This window comes from Ranitomeya imitator, chromosome 8 (assembly GCF_032444005.1).
Source record: "Ranitomeya imitator isolate aRanImi1 chromosome 8, aRanImi1.pri, whole genome shotgun sequence".
In the NCBI taxonomy this organism is placed as follows: domain Eukaryota; kingdom Metazoa; phylum Chordata; class Amphibia; order Anura; family Dendrobatidae; genus Ranitomeya; species Ranitomeya imitator.
Genome location: NC_091289.1, coordinates 93,974,467 through 93,999,037, shown reverse-complemented (window position 1 = coordinate 93,999,037; position 24,571 = coordinate 93,974,467).

The following is a 24,571-nucleotide window of genomic DNA, read 5'->3' as shown; positions in this document are numbered from 1 at the left end:
TGAGTGCCAAACATTAGAGTCTTGATGACTACCTACTGAAACTGAAGGAAGGTATTGCCTGCAGATCGGGACAGCACAAAAGCATTGTATAGTGCCATCTGTACAATGTGCATGGCCAATTTTTTTGTACCATACATTAGCTTTTCGCATGACACTGTATGGTTTGAGGACTTGATCTGAAAGATGTACACCCCCCATGTACCGATTGCAATCCCAGATACAATCTGGTTTGGGGATTTTGGTTTTGTGGTCCCACGAACAGGGACAAGGGAACTGTTGTCACGGTGTATGATGGTCAAGATAAGGACATCCTTTTCTATTATTATTATTTATTTACATAGCACCATCGATTCCATGGTGCTGTACATGAGAAGGGGTTACATATAAATTACAGATATCACTTACAGTAAGCAAACTAACAATTACAGACTGATACAGAGGGGCGAGGACCCTCCCCTTGCACGCTTACATTCTACAGGATGGTGGGGAAGGAGACAGTAGGTTGGGGGGTTGCAGCAGCTCCGGTGTTGGTGAAGCAGTAGCTCTGGTAATGGTGAGGAGGAGGACTCTTTTGACCTTATACTTGACCACCAGCATGTTGTCACTGCATTGGGCTCTGCTTTTGCCTTTTCTCAGCATCTGCCCAATTAGCAGCTTAGGCTCCTTTCACACATCAGTTTTTTGCCGCCAGTCACAATCCGTTGGCTCGGCTGATCGACGTATCCATCGCAGATTATGAAAAACTGATGTGACGGATTCGTTTTTTCAACGGATCCGACTAGCGGATCTGGCTAATTGGATCGGAGCATGCTCAGTTAAAAAAAACAGAATCCATCACCAGTTTCCATCATTTGACGGATCCGGCGCCATAGGCTTCCATTCTGGCAAATGACGGACGGCGATGGATCTGTCGCTGTCCGTTTTTTCGATGGACACAAAAAAATTTACTATGTCCATTGTCTTCAGCCACCGGATAAACAGTTTTCGACAGATCTGGCGAATGAAACGTAAGGCCATACGTCGCAATCTGTCGCTAATACAAGTCTATGAGAAAAAAACGGATCCGGTGGCATCAGTCTCTGGATCTATTTTTTTCAAAATTTGACGGATTGTGACTGATGGAAAAAAACTGATGTGTGAAAGGGACCTTAGGGAGGCCTCGCTGATTTTTCCTCACGGTGCCACATGCAATTGTACCTGTGACAGAAAGGGTCTTGAAGAGCAGTGGGTTCAGCAATTCCCACACAATTTTCCCACTCACCCCCAGGATGAGGGCATTTAGGGGGGTTAATCTGGGTGTCCTTACCCTGATAGACCCTAAATCTGTGGGTGTACCCTGAGGTACTCTCGCGAGACTGCTAAGTCATCTGGATAATTTCGCAATGCATCTTGGGAACGGAAGATGGTGGCCGCATCACACAGCTTCGCTGGATCCCAGGGTTAAGTATATAACTATTTTTTATTTTAATTATTTTTTTTTAACAGGGATATGGTGCACACACTGCTAAATACTGCGTGGGCAGTGTTATATACCTACGTGACTGGCCAATATACTACGTGACTTGGCAATATACAACGTGACTGGGCAATATACTACGTGGCTCTCTGCTGAATACTACATCGCTGGGCAATATACTACGTGACTGGGCAACATACCACGTGACTGGGCAATATACTACGTGACTGGGCAATATACTACGTGGTTGGGCAATATACTACGTGGCTGTGCAATATACTACGTGGTTGGGCAATATACTACGTGGCTGTGCAATATACTATGTGACTGGGCAATATACTACGGCGCTGGGCAATATACTACGTGACTGGGCAATATACTACGTGACTGGGCAATATACTACGTGACTGGGCAATATACTACAGACTGGGCAATATACTACGTGACTGGGCAATATATTACGTGGCTCTGTGCTGAATACTACGTCGCTGGGCAATATACTACTTGACTGGGCAATATACTACATGACTGGGCAAAATACTACGTGAATGGGCAATATACTATATGCTCCCCGCAGTCAGTGTCCCCTGCGCTCCGCTCCATACTCCCCACTCCATACTCCCCGCAGTCAGTGTCCCCGGCGCTCCGCTCCATACTCCCCGCAGTTAGTGTCCCCGGCGCTCCACTCCATACTCCCCACTCCATACTCCCCGCAGTCAGTGTCCCCAGCGCCCTCTCCATCCTCCCCGCAGTCAGTGCCAGCTCCATACTCCCCACTCCATGCTCCCCGCAGTCAGTGTCCCCGGCACTCCGCTCCATACTCCCCACTCCATACTCCCCGCAGTCAGTATCCCCAGTGCTCGCTCCATCCTCCCCGTAGTCAGTGCTGTTGTGAATTCCGCTCTTGGGCTCCCTCCGGTGGTTGTAAGTGGCACTTTTGTGAGTTCTGCTCTTGGGCTCCCTCCGGTGGTTTTAAGTGGAATGGCTGCTCCTTGGATTTAGCCGTCTGCAGCTGCTTCCACTGATTGTCTTTCTGCTCGGCTTTTATGCCTGGCTCTTCCCTTCAGCCAGTGCCACTTGTCAATGGTTCCTTGTTGGATTCACATCTCTGCTTGGATTTCCCTGATATCCTGACCAGTTCAGCAAAGATAAGTCCTTGCTTTGCTCTTTTCTGTCCACTTGTTGTGGACTTTATTGTCCTGTGCATTCAATGTTTTGTCCAGCTTGTCAGTATGAATTTATTCAGTTAAGCTGGAAGCTCTGGGAAGAAGATTTACCCTCCACACCTTTAGTCAGGTGTGGAGATTTTTGTAAACTCTGTGTGGATTTTTCTAATTTTTAATACTGACCGCACAGTATCCTGTCCTGTCCTATCTATCTAGCTAGACTGGCCTCCTTTGCTACATCCTGGTTTCATTTTATGTATGTCTTTTCCCTCTCCACTCCCAGTCATTACTTGTGGGGGGCTATCTATCCTTTGGGGATTTTCTCTGAGGCAAGATAGCTTTCCTGTTTCTATCTTTAGGGGTAGCTAGTTCTCAGGCTGTGACGAGGTGTCTAGGGAGTGACAGGAACATCCCACGGCTACTTTTAGTGTTGTGTTGAGCTTAGGAACTGCGGTCAGTACAGGTACCACCTCCTTCAGAGCTCGTCCCATGTTGCTCCTAAACCACCAGTTCATAACACAGTGCCCGCTCCATTATCCCCTCCGGTCACCGCTCACACAGGGTTAATGCCAGCGGTAACAAATCGCGTTATGCCGCGGGTAACGCACTCCGTATCCGCTGCTATTAACCCTGTGTGACCAAGTTTTTACTATTGATGCTGCCTATGCAGCATCAATAGTAAAAAGATGTAATGTTAAAAATAATAAAAAAACAAAAACCTACTATTCTCACCTTCCGTCGTCGGAAGATGCGCTCACGCCGGCCGCCATCTTCCGTTCCCAGAGATGCATTGCGAACTTACCCAGAAGACTTAGCGGTCTCGCGAGACCGCTAAGTTATCTGGGTAATTTCGCAATGCATCTTGGGAACGGAAGATGGAGGCCGCATCACACAGCTTCGCTGGATCCAAGGGGTGAGTATATAACTATTTTTTTATTTTAATTATTTTTTTTTACAGGGATATGGTGCACACACTGCTAAATACTGCGTGGGCAGTGTTATATACCTACGTGACTGGCCAATATACTACGTGACTGGCCAATATACTATATGGCTGGGCAATATACTACGTGACTGGGCAATATACTACGTGGCTGTGTGCTGAATACTACATCGCTGGGCAATATACTACGTGACTGGGCAATATACTACGTGACTTGGCAATATACTACGTGACTGGGCAATATACTACGTGGCTCTGTGCTGAATACTACGTCGCTGGGCAATATACTATGTGACTGGCCAATATACTACGTGACTGGCCAATATACTACGTGACTGGCCAATATACTATATGGCTGGGCAATATACTACATGACTGGGCAATATATTTTGTGGCTCTGTGCTGAATACTACATCGCTGGGCAATAAACTATGTCGTTGGGCAATATACTACGTGACTGGACAATATACTACGTGACTGGGCAATATACTACGTGACTGGGCAATATACTACGTGGCTGGGCAATATACTACGTGACTGGGCAATATACTACGTGACTGGGCAATATACTACATGACTGGGCAATATACTACGTGAATGGGCAATATACTCTCCGCTCCATGCTCCCCGCAGTCAGTGTCCCCGGCGCTCCACTCCTTACTCCCCACTTCATACTCCCCGCAGTCAGTGTCCCCGGCGCCCGCTCCATCCTCCCCGCAGTCAGTGCTCGCTCCATACTCCCCGCTCCATGCTCCCCGCAGTCAGTGTCGCCCGCGCTTTGCTCCATACTCCCCACTCCATACTCCCCGCAGTCAGAGTCCCCGGCGCCCGCTCCATCCTCCCCGCAGTCAGTGCCCGCTCCATAATCCCTTCCGGTCACCGCTCACACAGGGTTAATGCCAGCGGTAACGGACCGCGTTATGCCGCGGGTAACGCACTCTGTATCCGCTGCTATTAACCCTGTGTGACCAAGTTTTTACTATTGATGCTGCCTGTGCAGCATCAATAGTAAAAAGATGTAATGTTAAAAATAATTAAAAAAAACAAAAAACCTGCTATTCTCACCTTCCGTCGTCGGACGATGCGCTTGCGCCGGCCGCCATCTTCCGTTCCCAGAGATGCATTGCGAACTTACCCAAAAGACTTAGCGGTCTTCGCTGGATCCAAGGGGTGAGTATATAACTATTTTTTATTTTAATTATTTTTTTTTAACAGGGATATGGTGCACACACTGCTAAATACTGCGTGGGCAGTCTTATATACCTACGTATCTGGGCAATATACTACCTGGACTGGGCAATATACTTCGTGACTGGGCAATATACTATGTGACTGGGCAATATACTACGTGACCGGGCAATATACTATGACTGGGCAATATACTACGTGGCTCTGTGCTGAATACTACGTCGATGGCCAATATACTACGTGACTGGGCAATATACTACGTGACTGGGCAATATACTACGTGACTGGGCAATATACTACGTGACTGGGCAATATACTATGACTGGGCAATATACTACGTGGCTCTGTGCTGAATACTACGTCGCTGGGCGACATACTACGTCGCTGGGCAATATGCTACGTGACTGGGCAATATACTACGTGGCTGGGCAATATACTACGTGACTGGGCAATATACTACGTGACTGGGCAATATACTATGTGAATGGGCAATATACTATATGCTCCCCGCAGTCAGTGTCCCCGGCGCTCCGCTCCATACTCCCCACTCCATACTCCCCGCAGTCAGTGTCCCCGGTGCTCCGCTCCATACTCCCCGCAGTTAGTGTCCCCGGCGCTCCACTCCATACTCCCCACACCATACTCCCCGCAGTCAGTGTCCCCGGCGCCCTCTCCATCCTCCCCGCAGTCAGTGCCAGCTCCATACTCCCCACTCCATGCTCCCCGCAGTCAGTGTCCCCGGCACTCCGCTCCATACTCCCCACTCCATACTCCCCGCAGTCAGTATCCCCAGTGCTCGCTCCATCCTCCCCGTAGTCAGTGCTGTTGTGAATTCCGCTCTTGGGCTCCCTCCGGTGGTTGTAAGTGGCACTTTTGTGAGTTCTGCTCTTGGGCTCCCTCCGGTGGTTTTAAGTGGAATGGCTGCTCCTTGGATTTAGCCGTCTGCAGCTGCTTCCACTGATTGTCTTTCTGCTCGGCTTTTATGCCTGGCTCTTCCCTTCAGCCAGTGCCACTTGTCAATGGTTCCTTGTTGGATTCACATCTCTGCTTGGATTTCCCTGATATCCTGACCAGTTCAGCAAAGATAAGTCCTTGCTTTGCTCTTTTCTGTCCACTTGTTGTGGACTTTATTGTCCTGTGCATTCAATGTTTTGTCCAGCTTGTCAGTATGAATTTATTCAGTTAAGCTGGAAGCTCTGGGAAGCAGATTTACCCTCCACACCTTTAGTCAGGTGTGGAGATTTTTGTAAACTCTGTGTGGATTTTTCTAGTTTTTAATACTGACCGCACAGTATCCTGTCCTGTCCTATCTATCTAGCTAGACTGGCCTCCTTTGCTACATCCTGGTTTCATTCTATGTATGTCTTTTCCCTCTCCACTCACAGTCATTACTTGTGGGGGGCTATCTATCCTTTGGGGATTTTCTCTGAGGCAAGATAGCTTTCCTGTTTCTATCTTTAGGGGTAGCTAGTTCTCAGGCTGTGACGAGGTGTCTAGGGAGTGACAGGAACATCCCACGGCTACTTTTAGTGTTGTGTTGAGCTTAGGAACTGCGGTCAGTACAGGTACCACCTCCTTCAGAGCTCGTCCCATGTTGCTCCTAAACCACCAGTTCATAACACAGTGCCCGCTCCATTATCCCCTCCGGTCACCGCTCACACAGGGTTAATGCCAGCGGTAACAAATCGCGTTATGCCGCGGGTAACGCACTCCGTATCCGCTGCTATTAACCCTGTGTGACCAAGTTTTTACTATTGATGCTGCCTATGCAGCATCAATAGTAAAAAGATGTAATGTTAAAAATAATAAAAAAACAAAAACCTACTATTCTCACCTTCCGTCGTCGGAAGATGCGCTCACGCCGGCCGCCATCTTCCGTTCCCAGAGATGCATTGCGAACTTACCCAGAAGACTTAGCGGTCTCGCGAGACCGCTAAGTTATCTGGGTAATTTCGCAATGCATCTTGGGAACGGAAGATGGAGGCCGCATCACACAGCTTCGCTGGATCCAAGGGGTGAGTATATAACTATTTTTTTATTTTAATTATTTTTTTTTACAGGGATATGGTGCACACACTGCTAAATACTGCGTGGGCAGTGTTATATACCTACGTGACTGGCCAATATACTACGTGACTGGCCAATATACTATATGGCTGGGCAATATACTACGTGACTGGGCAATATACTACGTGGCTGTGTGCTGAATACTACATCGCTGGGCAATATACTACGTGACTGGGCAATATACTACGTGACTTGGCAATATACTACGTGACTGGGCAATATACTACGTGGCTCTGTGCTGAATACTACGTCGCTGGGCAATATACTATGTGACTGGCCAATATACTACGTGACTGGCCAATATACTACGTGACTGGCCAATATACTATATGGCTGGGCAATATACTACATGACTGGGCAATATATTTTGTGGCTCTGTGCTGAATACTACATCGCTGGGCAATAAACTATGTCGTTGGGCAATATACTACGTGACTGGACAATATACTACGTGACTGGGCAATATACTACGTGACTGGGCAATATACTACGTGGCTGGGCAATATACTACGTGACTGGGCAATATACTACGTGACTGGGCAATATACTACATGACTGGGCAATATACTACGTGAATGGGCAATATACTCTCCGCTCCATGCTCCCCGCAGTCAGTGTCCCCGGCGCTCCACTCCTTACTCCCCACTTCATACTCCCCGCAGTCAGTGTCCCCGGCGCCCGCTCCATCCTCCCCGCAGTCAGTGCTCGCTCCATACTCCCCGCTCCATGCTCCCCGCAGTCAGTGTCGCCCGCGCTTTGCTCCATACTCCCCACTCCATACTCCCCGCAGTCAGAGTCCCCGGCGCCCGCTCCATCCTCCCCGCAGTCAGTGCCCGCTCCATAATCCCTTCCGGTCACCGCTCACACAGGGTTAATGCCAGCGGTAACGGACCGCGTTATGCCGCGGGTAACGCACTCTGTATCCGCTGCTATTAACCCTGTGTGACCAAGTTTTTACTATTGATGCTGCCTGTGCAGCATCAATAGTAAAAAGATGTAATGTTAAAAATAATTAAAAAAAACAAAAAACCTGCTATTCTCACCTTCCGTCGTCGGACGATGCGCTTGCGCCGGCCGCCATCTTCCGTTCCCAGAGATGCATTGCGAACTTACCCAAAAGACTTAGCGGTCTTCGCTGGATCCAAGGGGTGAGTATATAACTATTTTTTATTTTAATTATTTTTTTTTAACAGGGATATGGTGCACACACTGCTAAATACTGCGTGGGCAGTCTTATATACCTACGTATCTGGGCAATATACTACCTGGACTGGGCAATATACTTCGTGACTGGGCAATATACTATGTGACTGGGCAATATACTACGTGACCGGGCAATATACTATGACTGGGCAATATACTACGTGGCTCTGTGCTGAATACTACGTCGATGGCCAATATACTACGTGACTGGGCAATATACTACGTGACTGGGCAATATACTACGTGACTGGGCAATATACTATGACTGGGCAATATACTACGTGGCTCTGTGCTGAATACTACGTCGCTGGGCGACATACTACGTCGCTGGGCAATATGCTACGTGACTGGGCAATATACTACGTGGCTGGGCAATATACTACGTGACTGGGCAATATACTACGTGACTGGGCAATATACTATGTGAATGGGCAATATACTATATGCTCCCCGCAGTCAGTGTCCCCGGCGCTCCGCTCCATACTCCCCACTCCATACTCCCCGCAGTCAGTGTCCCCGGTGCTCCGCTCCATACTCCCCGCAGTTAGTGTCCCCGGCGCTCCACTCCATACTCCCCACACCATACTCCCCGCAGTCAGTGTCCCCGGCGCCCTCTCCATCCTCCCCGCAGTCAGTGCCAGCTCCATACTCCCCACTCCATGCTCCCCGCAGTCAGTGTCCCCGGCACTCCGCTCCATACTCCCCACTCCATACTCCCCGCAGTCAGTATCCCCAGTGCTCGCTCCATCCTCCCCGTAGTCAGTGCTGTTGTGAATTCCGCTCTTGGGCTCCCTCCGGTGGTTGTAAGTGGCACTTTTGTGAGTTCTGCTCTTGGGCTCCCTCCGGTGGTTTTAAGTGGAATGGCTGCTCCTTGGATTTAGCCGTCTGCAGCTGCTTCCACTGATTGTCTTTCTGCTCGGCTTTTATGCCTGGCTCTTCCCTTCAGCCAGTGCCACTTGTCAATGGTTCCTTGTTGGATTCACATCTCTGCTTGGATTTCCCTGATATCCTGACCAGTTCAGCAAAGATAAGTCCTTGCTTTGCTCTTTTCTGTCCACTTGTTGTGGACTTTATTGTCCTGTGCATTCAATGTTTTGTCCAGCTTGTCAGTATGAATTTATTCAGTTAAGCTGGAAGCTCTGGGAAGCAGATTTACCCTCCACACCTTTAGTCAGGTGTGGAGATTTTTGTAAACTCTGTGTGGATTTTTCTAGTTTTTAATACTGACCGCACAGTATCCTGTCCTGTCCTATCTATCTAGCTAGACTGGCCTCCTTTGCTACATCCTGGTTTCATTCTATGTATGTCTTTTCCCTCTCCACTCACAGTCATTACTTGTGGGGGGCTATCTATCCTTTGGGGATTTTCTCTGAGGCAAGATAGCTTTCCTGTTTCTATCTTTAGGGGTAGCTAGTTCTCAGGCTGTGACGAGGTGTCTAGGGAGTGACAGGAACATCCCACGGCTACTTTTAGTGTTGTGTTGAGCTTAGGAACTGCGGTCAGTACAGGTACCACCTCCTTCAGAGCTCATCCCATGTTGCTCCTAAACCACCAGTTCATAACACAGTGCCCGCTCCATTATCCCCTCCGGTCACCGCTCACACAGGGTTAATGCCAGCGGTAACAAACCGCGTTATGCCGCGGGTAACGCACTCCGTATCCGCTGCTATTAACCCTGTGTGACCAAGTTTTTACTATTGATGCTGCCTATGCAGCATCAATAGTAAAAAGATGTAATGTTAAAAATAATAAAAAAACAAAAACCTACTATTCTCACCTTCCGTCGTCGGAAGATGCGCTCACGCCGGCCGCCATCTTCCGTTCCCAGAGATGCATTGCGAACTTACCCAGAAGACTTAGCGGTCTCGCGAGACCGCTAAGTTATCTGGGTAATTTCGCAATGCATCTTGGGAACGGAAGATGGCGGCCGCATCACACAGCTTCGCTGGATCCAAGGGGTGAGTATATAACTATTTTTTTATTTTAATTATTTTTTTTTTACAGGGATATGGTGCACACACTGCTAAATACTGCGTGGGCAGTGTTATATACCTACGTGACTGGCCAATATACTACGTGACTGGCCAATATACTATATGGCTGGGCAATATACTACGTGACTGGGCAATATACTACGTGGCTGTGTGCTGAATACTACATCGCTGGGCAATATACTACGTGACTGGGCAATATACTACGTGACTTGGCAATATACTACGTGACTGGGCAATATACTACGTGGCTCTGTGCTGAATACTACGTCGCTGGGCAATATACTATGTGACTGGCCAATATACTACGTGACTGGCCAATATACTACGTGACTGGCCAATATACTATATGGCTGGGCAATATACTACATGACTGGGCAATATATTTTGTGGCTCTGTGCTGAATACTACATCGCTGGGCAATAAACTATGTCGTTGGGCAATATACTACGTGACTGGACAATATACTACGTGACTGGGCAATATACTACGTGACTGGGCAATATACTACGTGGCTGGGCAATATACTACGTGACTGGGCAATATACTACGTGACTGGGCAATATACTACATGACTGGGCAATATACTACGTGAATGGGCAATATACTCTCCGCTCCATGCTCCCCGCAGTCAGTGTCCCCGGCGCTCCACTCCTTACTCCCCACTTCATACTCCCCGCAGTCAGTGTCCCCGGCGCTCCACTCCTTACTCCCCACTTCATACTCCCCGCAGTCAGTGTCCCCGGCGCCCGCTCCATCCTCCCCGCAGTCAGTGCCCGCTCCATACTCCCCGCTCCATGCTCCCCGCAGTCAGTGTCGCCCGCGCTTTGCTCCATACTCCCCACTCCATACTCCCCGCAGTCAGAGTCCCCGGCGCCCGCTCCATCCTCCCCGCAGTCAGTGCCCGCTCCATAATCCCCTCCGGTCACCGCTCACACAGGGTTAATGCCAGCGGTAACGGACCGCGTTATGCCGCGGGTAACGCACTCTGTATCCGCTGCTATTAACCCTGTGTGACCAAGTTTTTACTATTGATGCTGCCTGTGCAGCATCAATAGTAAAAAGATGTAATGTTAAAAATAATTAAAAAAAACAAAAAACCTGCTATTCTCACCTTCCGTCGTCGGACGATGCGCTTGCGCCGGCCGCCATCTTCCATTCCCAGAGATGCATTGCGAACTTACCCAAAAGACTTAGCGGTCTTCGCTGGATCCAAGGGGTGAGTATATAACTATTTTTTATTTTAATTATTTTTTTTTAACAGGGATATGGTGCACACACTGCTAAATACTGCGTGGGCAGTCTTATATACCTACGTATCTGGGCAATATACTACCTGGACTGGGCAATATACTTCGTGACTGGGCAATATACTATGTGACTGGGCAATATACTACGTGACCGGGCAATATACTATGACTGGGCAATATACTACGTGGCTCTATGCTGAATACTACGTCGATGGCCAATATACTACGTGACTGGGCAATATACTACGTGACTGGGCAATATACTACGTGACTGGGCAATATACTACGTGACTGGGCAATATACTATGACTGGGCAATATACTACGTGGCTCTGTGCTGAATACTACGTCGCTGGGCGACATACTACGTCGCTGGGCAATATGCTACGTGACTGGGCAATATACTACGTGGCTGGGCAATATACTACGTGACTGGGCAATATACTACGTGACTGGGCAATATACTATGTGACTGGGCAATATACTACGTGACTGGGCAATATACTACGTGGCTGGGCAATATACTACGTGACTGGGCAATATACTACGTGACTGGGCAATATACTATGTGGCTGGGCAATATACTACGTGACTGGGCAATATACTACGTGGCTGGGCAATATACTACGTGACTGGGCAATATACTACGTGACTGGGCAATATACTACATGGCTCTGTGCTTAATACTACGTCGCTGGGCAATATACTATGTGACTGGGCAATATTGCAAAACACAATTCCCCATATATGTAGGGGAAAGAAAAGGCATGCAAAAAGATGTAAAATTGAGAACAACTTTATTGACAATAACCATAAGTAACCATAAAAAACCATGAAGATAAACAAACAGGAAAAATCTCAATTAAAAACAGAGCAAACACTGGACAAATGTAATATACCAGACAAAATGAGTATGCATTATTTTTTAAAGAAAATTCTATACGGCTCTTTTGTGAAACCCAAGCAATGTAGTCTAAAGAACATAGTATATAATGTATACTATGTAACTAAATACTAATACGTAAATCTCATATCAATAAATTACTATATGTACCAGAATGACTGGCTGAAAAAGATACAGCACAATATGTGCAACGACTACTATAAGATTAGGTTCACACAGCCTGTATGAAATAAATGCGTGTGGTAAGCAATAAAAGTGCTACATATGCTAGACCGGCAAATGGTCAGATGAAAACTAGAGTGCAACATATGCTGAATTTGTCAAACGAAACTAGATATATGACCCATACATTAAATATATGACTAATAGTAAAGTCCTATGTGCTAAGTAAATGTATAGCAGACATGAAGAAAAATAGGGATATATAGTAAGGTGCAATTAGTGCCAGAAGCCTATAGTTATATGAAACCTAATAGGCACAATACGCAATCTCTATAAAAAAAACTCCTGAAGAGATATAATTCTGATATACAATACCATGTCTGTATGCAAGAATACACGTGCAATGGGTCATGACAAATGTGCACTAAATAAGTAATATACACGCAAATAAATGTAACTTACATTAATGCTATAACAGATGTCTGGTGCCTGTGTTGCGACCCCGACAGCGCCGTTTCGCCAATCAGGCTTCTTCCATAAGGGGGCAAGTGTGTTCTATATGTAAAAGTGCTCATTTTATATGACATGGATCAGCCCCAATATCCCTAACAGCTGATAATGGAGACCGCGTCGCGAATGTATGATGGCGCATGCGTCGGTTACTAGCCGCTCATGAATGAATAGTGACTTCCGGACCTCCGCATCTGGAGCGCAAGCGTGGAACGCTCGCGTCACCTTATGAGCGGGGCCGGAAGTCACAGAGCAGCTGAACCCGAGGCATGCGTACAAATCCATGGACACAGGTGTATGTATAAGAATATCGCTACTATAATGGAGCGAAGCTAGTAGGGGGCGTGATAAGGGCAGACTATGCAATACTAGCAAAAGTTCAATATCAACAAATAAAAGAATGTATAAATATAACTATACAAGCAAAAAATGTGCATTTATGAAATAAATAATGAATAAATAAGTGCATAAGGCAATATATTATTAAAACATAATGATGGACAATATAGTGACATAGTGTTAATGGGCAAATAACTCCATAATTAATAAATTACAATATATAATCTATACAGTATATACTATAAATAAATAATAAATAAATAAGTGCTTGAAGGCAATATATTTTAAACATAATAATAAACAATATAGTGTCATAGTGTTGATGAGCAATATCTATAATTACCATAATTAATAAATATAAACTATACAATGTGAACTGATCACAATATAAAAATTATATTATATAAAAACTGTGTATATAATAAATAGATGTTGATATGAGCATACATATAAATAAGCAACAATAAAATAGGTATCTGGATGTAGACAACAGATAATATATTATACAGTATGGGTAAACAAATATAACAATACAACAAATTAGACAAATTTTGATAGTAGATTGTCAAAGCAACAGCCCGAATCCATGGCAGCTGACTTATCAAAATTCCAAACCATAAGTTAAAATGGATTCCCCAATACAATTAACGATCCAAAAAAAATAATTATAACAAAATTAGACAAACACACTAAAAACCGCACAGAGATGTACATAACAAAATCTGAGAGCAAGGGATCATGAGGAAAAAAGGAAGGGCAAGGTGGAGTAGAAAAACTGTTTTGGAAGGGGGGAGATAAGAGAAGCATAAAGGAGAAAGGGTGAGGCAGCTAATTGTTATGATCTGGTGGCCTAGGAGCAGCATGAGACGGACTCTGGAGAAGGTGGTCCCTGTACTGACCGCAAATCCTGAACCTAGCAGCGCAACTAAAAGTAGCCGTGGGGGGTACCTAACTCTCCCTAGACCCCTCGGCACAGCCTAAGATCTAACTTCCCCTAAAGACAGAAACAGGAAACCTATAGCTGGTCCGAATAACGAAAGCAATTGTTACCATCCACCTCTCGTGTCTCCCCTTTTCCCCATAGTTTGTAAGCTTGCGAGCAGGGCCCTCATTCCTCCTGGTATCTGTTGTGAACTGTATTTCTGTTATGCTGTAATGTCTATTGTCTGTACAAGTCCCCTCTATAATTTGTAAAGCGCTGCGGAATATGTTGGCGCTATATAAATAAAAATTATTATTATTATTATTATTATTATTATTATCTTGCCTCAGAGAAAATCCCCAAAGGATAGATAGCCCCCCACAAATAATGACTGTGAGAGGAGAGGGAAATAACATACGCAGATATGAAATCAGATTTTAGCATAGGAGGCCATACTAGCTAAAAAGAAAGAATAGAACAGAGTACTATGCGGTCAGTATAAAAACACTAGAAAATATCCACCACAGAAAATACGAATCCCACATCTGACTAAAGACATGGGGGGTATATCTGCATCTCCAGAGACACAGCTTGGCTGCAAAAAAATCCTTCACAGACAAGCTGGACAAGACAAAAACATGAATATGCACAGAACTATAAGGTCCACAGCAGGTGGACAGCAAAAACAAAGCCAGGACTTATCTTTGTAGAAAAGCACAGCAAACTGGAGAGACCAGCAGGGAAGTGAATCCTCCAAAAACAATGGACAACTGGCAGGGACTAAAGAGTCCTGCAAGGCTATATACCCCAGTCAGTTTTGCAATTAGTAGATACACATGTCCAATCCTGCAGTCCAGGCACAACTGCATTACCCTCTACAACCACCGGAGAGAGCCCAAAAGCTGAATTCACAACAGTACCCCCCCCTTGAGGAGGGGTCAGCGAACCCTCACCAGAGCCCCCAGGCCGATCAGGATGAGCCCGATGAAAGGTACGAACTAAATCAGCGGCATGGACATCAGAGGCAGAAACCCAAGAATTATCCTCCTGGCCATAACCCTTCCATTTGACAAGGTACTGAAGCTTCTGCCTCGAAAAACGAGAATCCAAAATCTTCTCAACCACATATTCCAACTCCCCATCGACCAACACAGGGGCCCGAGGATCAACAGAGGGAACAACGGGCTCCACATATTTCCGCAACAAAGATCTATGGAAGACATTATGAATAGCAAAAGAGGCCGGAAGTGCCAGGCGAAAGGACACCGGATTAATCATCTCAGAAATCCTATAAGGACCAATAAATCGAGGCTTAAACTTAGGGGAAGAAACCTTCATAGGAACATGACGGGAAGATAACCAAACCAGATCCCCAACTCGAAGCCGGGAACCAACACACCGACGACGGTTAGCAAAACGTTGAGCCTCCTCCTGAGACAACACCAAATTGTCCACCACATGAGCCCAAATCTTCTGCAACCTGTTGACCACATAATCCACACCAGGAAGGTCAGAAGGCTCAACCTGCCCAGAAGAAAAACGAGGATGAAAACCAAAATTACAAAAAAAAGGCGAAACCAAAGTAGCCGAACTAGCCCGATTATTAAGGGCAAACTCGGCCAATGGCAAAAAAGCCACCCAATCCCTTTTTGGAAGTGCATTTGAACAGCAAGGTGTATTGCTGTTAAGGGAACTAGAGAAAGAAAAAAAAATCTATAAATCTTCAGCATAGCGAGTGTGAGCGAGCTGAGTGTGGCCTGAGCGAAAGTGTGGACGGCGGTAAGTGTGACTTGTGATTCAGTGAAGAGGTATTTGGAAAGCCTTTAACAGATACCTGTGTGAATTGGTGTGAGTTGCTGAATTGGGAGTAGCTATATTCATAAGGGGTTAACTAAGGGTGGGGGCTCATAATTAAGGGTTTATGAGGGGCAGCTGTTTGGAGCTCCAGTCCTTTTTGGAAGTGCATTTGAACAGCAAGGTGGATTGCCGTTAAGGGAACTAGAGAAAGAAAAAAAAATATATAAATCTTCAGCATAGCGAGTGTGAGCGAGCTGAGTGTGAGCTGAGTGTAAGTGTGGACGGCAGTAAGTGTGACTTGTGATTCAGTGACTTTGGATTCAGGGAGTTTCCAGGGGAGGAATTACTGAATTGCTGTCTGTTTCTTATTAATACTTTGTATTTATTTTTTATTTTTTTATTTAACTTTTCTGTCTGGTGCAATCCCCATTAGGAAATGTGCTCCACTCTTGTTAATGCCATCCAGTGCACGTCATGCCACATGTATGCAGTCCTTGAGCAGCCGATCGAGGGTGCATACTGCTGTGCGAGATGTGAGCACGTTGTGCATTTGGAAACCCAGATTCTGACTCTAAATGTGCAGCTGGCAACACTGAGATCCATAGACAATATGGAGAGAAGTCTTCTGCTCACGGAGCAGACGCTCAATGGGACAGATGAGGGGGGGGGGGGTGGTAGGATGGAGCTGCAGGATGGTGAAGTAGCAAGCTGGGAGACAGTTAGGAAGCGGGGTAGAGGGAAGAGTGCTAGGGAGGCTAGTCCTGATCTGGAACACCCCAATAAGTTTGCTAAGTTGGCAGATGAGGGGGGTGCCAGTACAGGGGTAGCACTGCTGCAGCCAGGCATGTCCTCTGAAAGCCGGAGGAGTGACTGCTCCAGTAAGGAGGGAAATAGGAGAGCAGGGCAGGCCAGACAGGTGCTGGTAGTGGGAGACTCATTTATTAGGGGAACAGATAGGGCAATCTCTCACAAAGACAGGGATCGTCGAATGGTGTGCTGCCTACCTGGCGCTCGAGTCCGACACATCGCTGATCGGGTGGACAGATTATTGGGAGGGGCTGGTGAGGACCCAGCGGTCATGGTGCACATTGGCACAAATGACAAAGTTAGAGGTAGGTGGAAGGTCCTTAAAGATTCAGGGATTTAGGCCGCAAGCTGAAAGCAAGGACCTCCAACGTGGTATTTTCCGAAATACTGCCTGTACCACGTGCCACGCCAGAGAGGCAATGGGATATTAGGGAGGTTAATAAGTGGCTCAAGAATTGGTGTAGGAAGGAGGGGTTTGGGTTCCTGCAGAACTAGGCCGACTTCTCAGTTGGCTACAGGCTCTACGCTAGGGACGGGCTGCACCTCAATGGGGAGGGTGCAGCTGTGCTGGGGAGAAAATGGCTAGAAGGTTGGAGGAGTGTTTAACCCCTTAATCCCATATGACGTACTATCCCGTCCAGGTGACCTGGGACTTAATTCCCAGTGACGGGATAGTACGTCATATGCGATCGGCCTCGCTCACGGGGGGAGCGCGGCCGATCGTGGCCGGGTGTCAGCTTCCTATCGCAGCTGACATCCGGCATTATGTGCCAGGAGCGGTCACGGACCGCTCCCGGCACATTAACCCCCGGCACACCGCGATCAAAGATGATCGCGGTGTGCCGGCGGTGCAGGGAAGCATCGCGCAGGGAGGAGGCTCCCTGAAGGCTTCCCTGAGACGATCTTTACACGGTGATGTACTCACCGTGTACCGAGCGTCTTCTCCCTGCAGTCCCCGGATCCAAAATGGCCGCCGGGCTGCATCCGGGTCCTGCAGGGAGCACTTCCGGGTCAGGATCAGGCTGCAGCTGCAGCTCTAATCCTGCCCGGCTGTATGTCAGATCACCGATCTAACAGAGTGCTGTGCACACTGTCAGATTGGTGATCTGTGATGTTCCCCCCTGGGACAAAGTGAAAAAGTAAAAAAAAAAATTTCCACACTTGTAAAAAAAAAAAAAAATTCCTAAATATAGCAGAAAAAAAATATTATTCCCATAAATACATTTCTTTACCTAAAAAAAAAACAAAAAAACAATAAAAGTACACATATTTAGTATCGCCGCGTCCATAACGACCCGACCTATAAAACTGGCCCACTAGTTAACCCCTTCAGTGAACACCGTAAGAAAAAAAAAAAAAAACGAGCCAAAAACAACGCTTTATTATCATAACGCTGAACAAAAAGTGGAATAACACGCGATCAAAAAGACGGATATAAATAACCATGGTACCTCTGAAAACATCATCTTGTCCCGCAAAAAACGAGCTGCCATATAGCATCATAACCAAAAAAATAAAAAAGTTATAGTCCTCAGAATAAAGCGATGCCAAAATAATTATTTTTTCTATAAAATAGCTTTTATCGTATAAAAGCGCCAAAACATAAAAAAAATGATATAAATGAGGTATCGCTGTAATCGTACTGACCCGAAGAATAAAACTGCTTCATCAATTTTACCAAACGCGGAACGGTATAAACGCCTCCCCCAAAATAAATTCATGAATAGCTGGTTTTTGGTCATTCTGCCTCAAAAAAACTCGGAATAAAAAGCGATCAAAAACTGTCACGTGTCCGAAAATGTAACCGATAAAAACGTCAACTCGTCCCGCAAAAAACAAGACCTCACATGACTCTGTGGACCAAAATATGGAAAAATTATAGGTCTCAAAATGTGGAGACGCAAAAACTTTTTTGCTATAAAAAGCGTCTTTTAGTGTGTGACGGCTGCCAATCATAAAAATCCGATATAAAAAACGCTATAAAAGTAAATCAAACCCCCCTTCATCACCCGCTTAGTTAGGCTAGGTTCACATTGCGTTAATGGGTTAACGCTAACGGACAGCGTTGCACGGCGAAAATGTCACAATTAACGCCGTGCAACGGGTCCGTTAGCACAACCATTGACAGCAATGTGATTTTCGGGTGTAGCGCATCGCTAGAGCGTGCCATTTTCGGCTCGCGCTAGCAAGGTGCCATTCTTTTGTGGCGCGCCTCAGACGCTGCTTGCAGCGTCCGCGGCGCGCCCGAGGTCCGATCCCCGATCTTCCAGAGCGGGGACGTTAACGCGACCACTAAACACGACACCTAAAAAGACATTGCGTTAGCGCAATCCGCTAGTGCTAAACGGATTTCCCTAACGCAATGTGAACCTAGCCTTAGGGAAAAATAATAAAATTAGGGTTAGGGCTAGGGTTAGGGCTAGGGTTAGGGTTTGGATTACATTTACGGTTGGGATTAGGGTTGGGATTAGAATTAGGGGTGTGTCAGGGTTAGGTGTGTGGTTAGGGTTACAGTTGGGATTAGGGTTAGGGGTGCGTTTGGATTAGGGTTTCATTTATAATTGGGGGGTTTCCACTGTTTAGGCACATCAGGGGCTCTCCAAACGCGACATGGCGTCCGATCTCAATTCCAGCCAATTCTGCATTGAAAAAGTAAAACAGTGCTCCTTCACTTCCGAGCTCTCCCGTGCGCCCAAACAGGGGTTTACCCCAACATATGGGGTATCATCGTACTCAAGACAAATTGGACAACAACTTTTTGGGTCCAAGTTCTCTTGTTATCCTTGGGAAAATAAAAATTTGGGGGGCTAAAAATCATTTTTGTGGGAAAAAAAAGGATTTTTTATTTTCACGGCTCTGCGTTGTAAACTGTAGTGAAACACTTGGGGGTTCAAAGTTTTCACAACACATCTAGATAAGTTCCTTGGGAGGTCTAGTTTCTAATATGGGGTCACTTGTGGGGACTTTGTACTGTTTGGGTACATCAGGGGCTCTGCAAATGCAACGTGACTCCTGCAGACCAATCCATCTAAGTCTGCATTCCAAATGGCGCTCCTTCCCTTCCGAGCTCTGCCATGCGCCCAAACAGTGGTTCCCCCCCACATATGGGGTATCAGCGTACTCAGGACAAATTGAACAACAACTTTTGGGGTCCAATTTATTCTGTTACCCTTGTAAAAATACAAAGCTGGGGGCTAAAAAATAATTTTTGTGAAAAAAAAAAGAATTTTTATTTTCACGGCTCTGCGTTATAAACTGTAGTGAAACACTTAGGGGTTCAAAGTTCTCACAACACATCTAGATAAGTTCCTTGGGAGGTCTAGTTTCTAATATGGGGTCACTTGTGGGGGGTTTGTACTGTTTGGGTACATCAGGGGCTCTGCAAATGCAACGTGACTCCTGCAGACCAATCCATCTAAGTCTGCATTCCAAATGGCGCTCCTTCCCTTCCGAGCTCTGCCATGCGCCCAAACAGTGGTTCCCCCCCACATATGGGGTATCAGCGAACTCAGGACAAATTGGACAACAACTTTTGGGGTCCAATTTATTCTGTTACCCTTGTGAAAATACAAAACTGGGGGCTAAAATATAATTTTTGCGAAAAAAAAAAAATTATTTTAACGGCTCTGCGTTATAAACTGTAGTGAAACACTTGGGGGTTCAAAGCTCTCAAAACACATCTAGATAAGTTCCTTAGGGGGTCTAGTTTCCAAAATGGTGTCATTTGTGGGGGGTTTTAACGTTTAGGCACATCAGGGGCGTCCCATCTTAATTCCAGTCAATTTTGCATTGAAAAGTCAAATGGCGCTCCTTCCCTTCCGAGCTCTGCTATGCACCCAAAAAGTGGTTTGCCCCCACATATGGGGTATCGTCGCACTCAGGACAAATTGCACAACAACTTTTGTTGTCTAATTTCTTCTCTTACCCTTGGGAAAATAAAAAATTGGGGGCGAAAAGATCATTTTTGTGAAAAAATAAGATTTTTTATTTTTACGGCTCTGCATTATAAACTTCTGTGAAGCACTTGTTGAGTCAAAGTGCTCACCACACATCTAGATAAGTTCCTTAAGGGGTCTACTTTTCAAAATGGTATCACTTGTGAGGGGTTCCAATGTTTAGGCACATCAGGGGCTCTCCAAACGCAACATAGCGTCCCATCTCAATTCCAGTCAATTTTGCATTGAAAAGTCAAATGGCGCTCCTTTCCTTCCGAGCTCTGCCATGCGCCCAAACAGTGGTTTACCCCCACATATGGGGTATCGTCGCACTCAGGACAAATTGCACAACAACTTTTGTGGTCTAATTTCTTCTCTTACCCTTGGGAAAATAAAAAATTGGGGGCGAAAAATCATTTTTGTGAAAAAATAAGATTTTTTATTTTTACGGCTCTGCATTATAAACTTCTGTGAAGCACTTGTTGGGTCAAAGTGCTCACCACACCTCTAGATAAGTTCCTTAAGGGGTCTACTTTCCAAAATGGTGTCACTTGTGGGGATTTCAATGTTTAGGCACATCAGGGGCTCTCCAAACGCAACATGGCATCCCATCTCAATTCCAGTCAATTTTGCATTGAAAAGTAAAATGGCGCTCCTTCCCTTCCGAGCTCTGCCATACGCCCAAACCATGGTTTACACCCATATATGGGGTATCAGCGTAGTCAGGACAAATTGGCCAACAATTTTTGAGGTCCAATTTCTTCTCTTACTCTTGGGAAAATAAAAAATTGGGGGCGAAAAGATCATTTTTGTGAAAAAATATGATTTTTTATTTTTACGGCTCTGCATTATAAACTTCTGTGAAGCAATTGGTGGGTCAAAGTGGTCACCACACATCTAGATAAGTTCCTTAGGGTGTCTACTTTCCAATATGGTGTCGCTTGTGGGGGGTTTCAATGTTTAGGCACATGAGGGGCTCTCCAAACGCAACATGGCGTCCCATCTCAATTCCTGTCAATTTTGCATTGAAAAGTCAAATGGCGCTCCTTTCCTTCCGAGCTCTGCCATGCGCCCAAACAGTGGTTTACCCCCACATATGGGGTATCAGCGTACTCAGTACAGATTGTACAACAATGTTTGGCATCCATTTTATCCTGTTACCCTTGGTAAAATAAAACAAATTGGAGCTGAAATAAATTTTGTGTGAAAAAAAGTTAAATATTCATTTTTATTTAAACATTCCAAAAATTCCTGTGAAACCCTTGAAGGGTTAATAAACTTCTTGAATGTGGTTTTGAGCACCTTGAGGGGTGCAGTTTTTAGAATGGTGTCACACTTGGGTATTTTCTATCATATAGACCCCTCAAAATGACATCAAATGAGATGTGGTCCCTAAAAAAAAATGGTGTTGTAAAAATGAGAAATTGCTGGTCAACTTTTAACCCTTATAACTCCCTAACAAAAAAAAATTTTGGTTCCAAAATTGTGCTGATGTAAAGTAGACATGTGGAAAATGTTACTTATTAAGTATTTTGCGTGACATATCTCTGTGATTTAAGGGCATAAAAATTTAAAGTTGGAAAATTGCGAAATTTTCTAAATTTTCGCCAAATTTCCGTTTTTTTCACAAATAAACGCAAGTTATATCGAATAAATGTTACCACTAAAATGAAGTACAATATGTCACGAGAAAACAATGTCAGAATCGCCAAGATCCGTTGAAGCGTTCCAGAGTTATAACCTCATAAAGGGACAGTGGTCAGAATTGTAAAAATTGGCACCGGTCATTAACGTGCAAACCACCCTCGGGGCTTAAGGGGTTAAACTAGGAATTGGGGGGGAGGGTATTCAATTTATAGGAGGGGAAGATAGTGCAGACAGAGACCTGGTCACAAATAAGGAAGTTGGGGATGGCGGTGGCATGGGGGGTGGGGTTAGAACAGTTAATAATTTAAGAAAGAATAGAGGTACAGAGTGGAACATCAAGTGCATGTATACTAATGCCAGAAGCCTCGCCAACAAAATGGACGAATTAGAACTAATGTTGTTGGAGCATAATTATGACATGGTGGGGATATCTGAAACATGGCTGGATGAGAGCCATGACTGGGCTGTTAACTTGCAGGGCTATAGCCTGTTCAGAAATGACTGTACAGATAAGCGAGGGGGAGGGGTGTGTCTGTATGTAAAATCATCCTTAAAACCCATCCTGCGTGATAATATAGGTGAATTTAATGAAAATGTAGAATCCCTGTGGGTGGAGATAAGGGGAGGGGGAAAAAATAATAAATTACTGATAGGGGTTTGTTATAAATCTCCAAAAATAATGGAAGCAATGGAGAATATCCTCGTAAAGCAAATAGATGAAGCTGCGACTCAAGGAGAAGTCATTATTATGGGGGACTTCAACTGCCCTGAAATAGATTGGGGAACAGAAACCTGCAGTTCCAGCAAAGGTAATCGGTTTTTGACAACTATGAGAGACAATTACCTTTCACAACTGGTTCAGGACCCAACAAGAAGAGGGGCACTGCTAGACCTAATACTAACCAACAGGCCAGACCGCATATCAAACATAAGGGTTGGGGGTGACTTGGGAAATAGCGATCACAAAATAATAAGTTTTCATGTATCCTTTAATAAGATGTGTAGTAGAGGGGTTACAAGAACACTAAACTTCAGGAGGGCAAATTTCCAACGGATGAGAGAGGAGGACCAGCTGAAGCGAGGGAGAGGTGCCACCCTTTTGTTTTCGGTGGGGTTTCCTGTCCTGGCTGGGCGGATCCCCTCTCTCAGGTGTGCCGTCATGGGTTCTGGAAAAACCTGTTACCAGTAAGTAACCCTGGTGTTTTTGTCTTAAAGGGGCTACCCTAATGGCTTCACTGGCAATCATAAAATAACACTTTTCTTCTTGAACTGTGCCGTTCATGCGATTTTGATGCACCTGCTGTGTTCTGTGTACATTTGAAATTGTCATGTGACCGCTGCAGCCTGTCGTTATTCTGACAGTGGAAGTCCGGTAGTGGACAGTCCTATTAAGAAGTCTTCATAGGAGTTGAATCTTTTGTGTCTGATAAACTTTCAAATTATTTGTCGTACTCTGTAATGAATCCGGTACTTAAAGGGACGTGTCACGGCGGCGGCGGCGACCCGGTCCGTGGCCCTGGATGCCCATGTTAAAGGGAACCTGTCGCCCCCAGGGTTGAGGGTGGGCTGAGCCCACTGGCATCGGGGGCTTGTCTGCGGCATTCTGCGGTGCTGTGGATGGGCCCCCGATGTATCCTGGAGGATGAGAAAAAGAGGTTAGATTATACTCGCCTACTGTATTCTCACCCATCCCTTGTAGATTGTGAGCCTTCGCGGGCAGGGTCCTCACTCCTCTTGTACCAGTTATGACTTGTATTGTTTAAGATTATTGTACTTGTTTTTATTATGTATACCCCTCCTCACATGTAAAGCGCCATGCAATAAATGGCGCTATAACAATAAATAATAATAATAATAATAATCTTGGTGCAATTAACTGGGACGATATCCTGAGACACAAAAATACACAAAGAAAATGGGAGACGTTTATTGGCATCCTGGATAGGACCTGTGCACAGTATATACCGTATGGGAATAAACATACTAGGTATAGGAGGAAACCAATATGGCTAAATAGAGCTGTAAGGAGCGCAATAAGTGACAAAAAGAAAGCATTTAGAGAATCAAAGGAAGTAGGTAGTGATGAGGCATTAAATAAATACAAAAAATTAAATAAATTCTGTAAAAATAGACAGAGAGACTCATTGCCAGGGAGAGTAAAAATAATCCTAAAATATTCTTTAACTACATAAATAGTAAGAAACTAAAAAATGATAGTGTTGGCCCCCTTAAAAATAGTCTGGGTGAAATAGTGGATGAGGATGAGGAAAAAGCCAATATGCTAA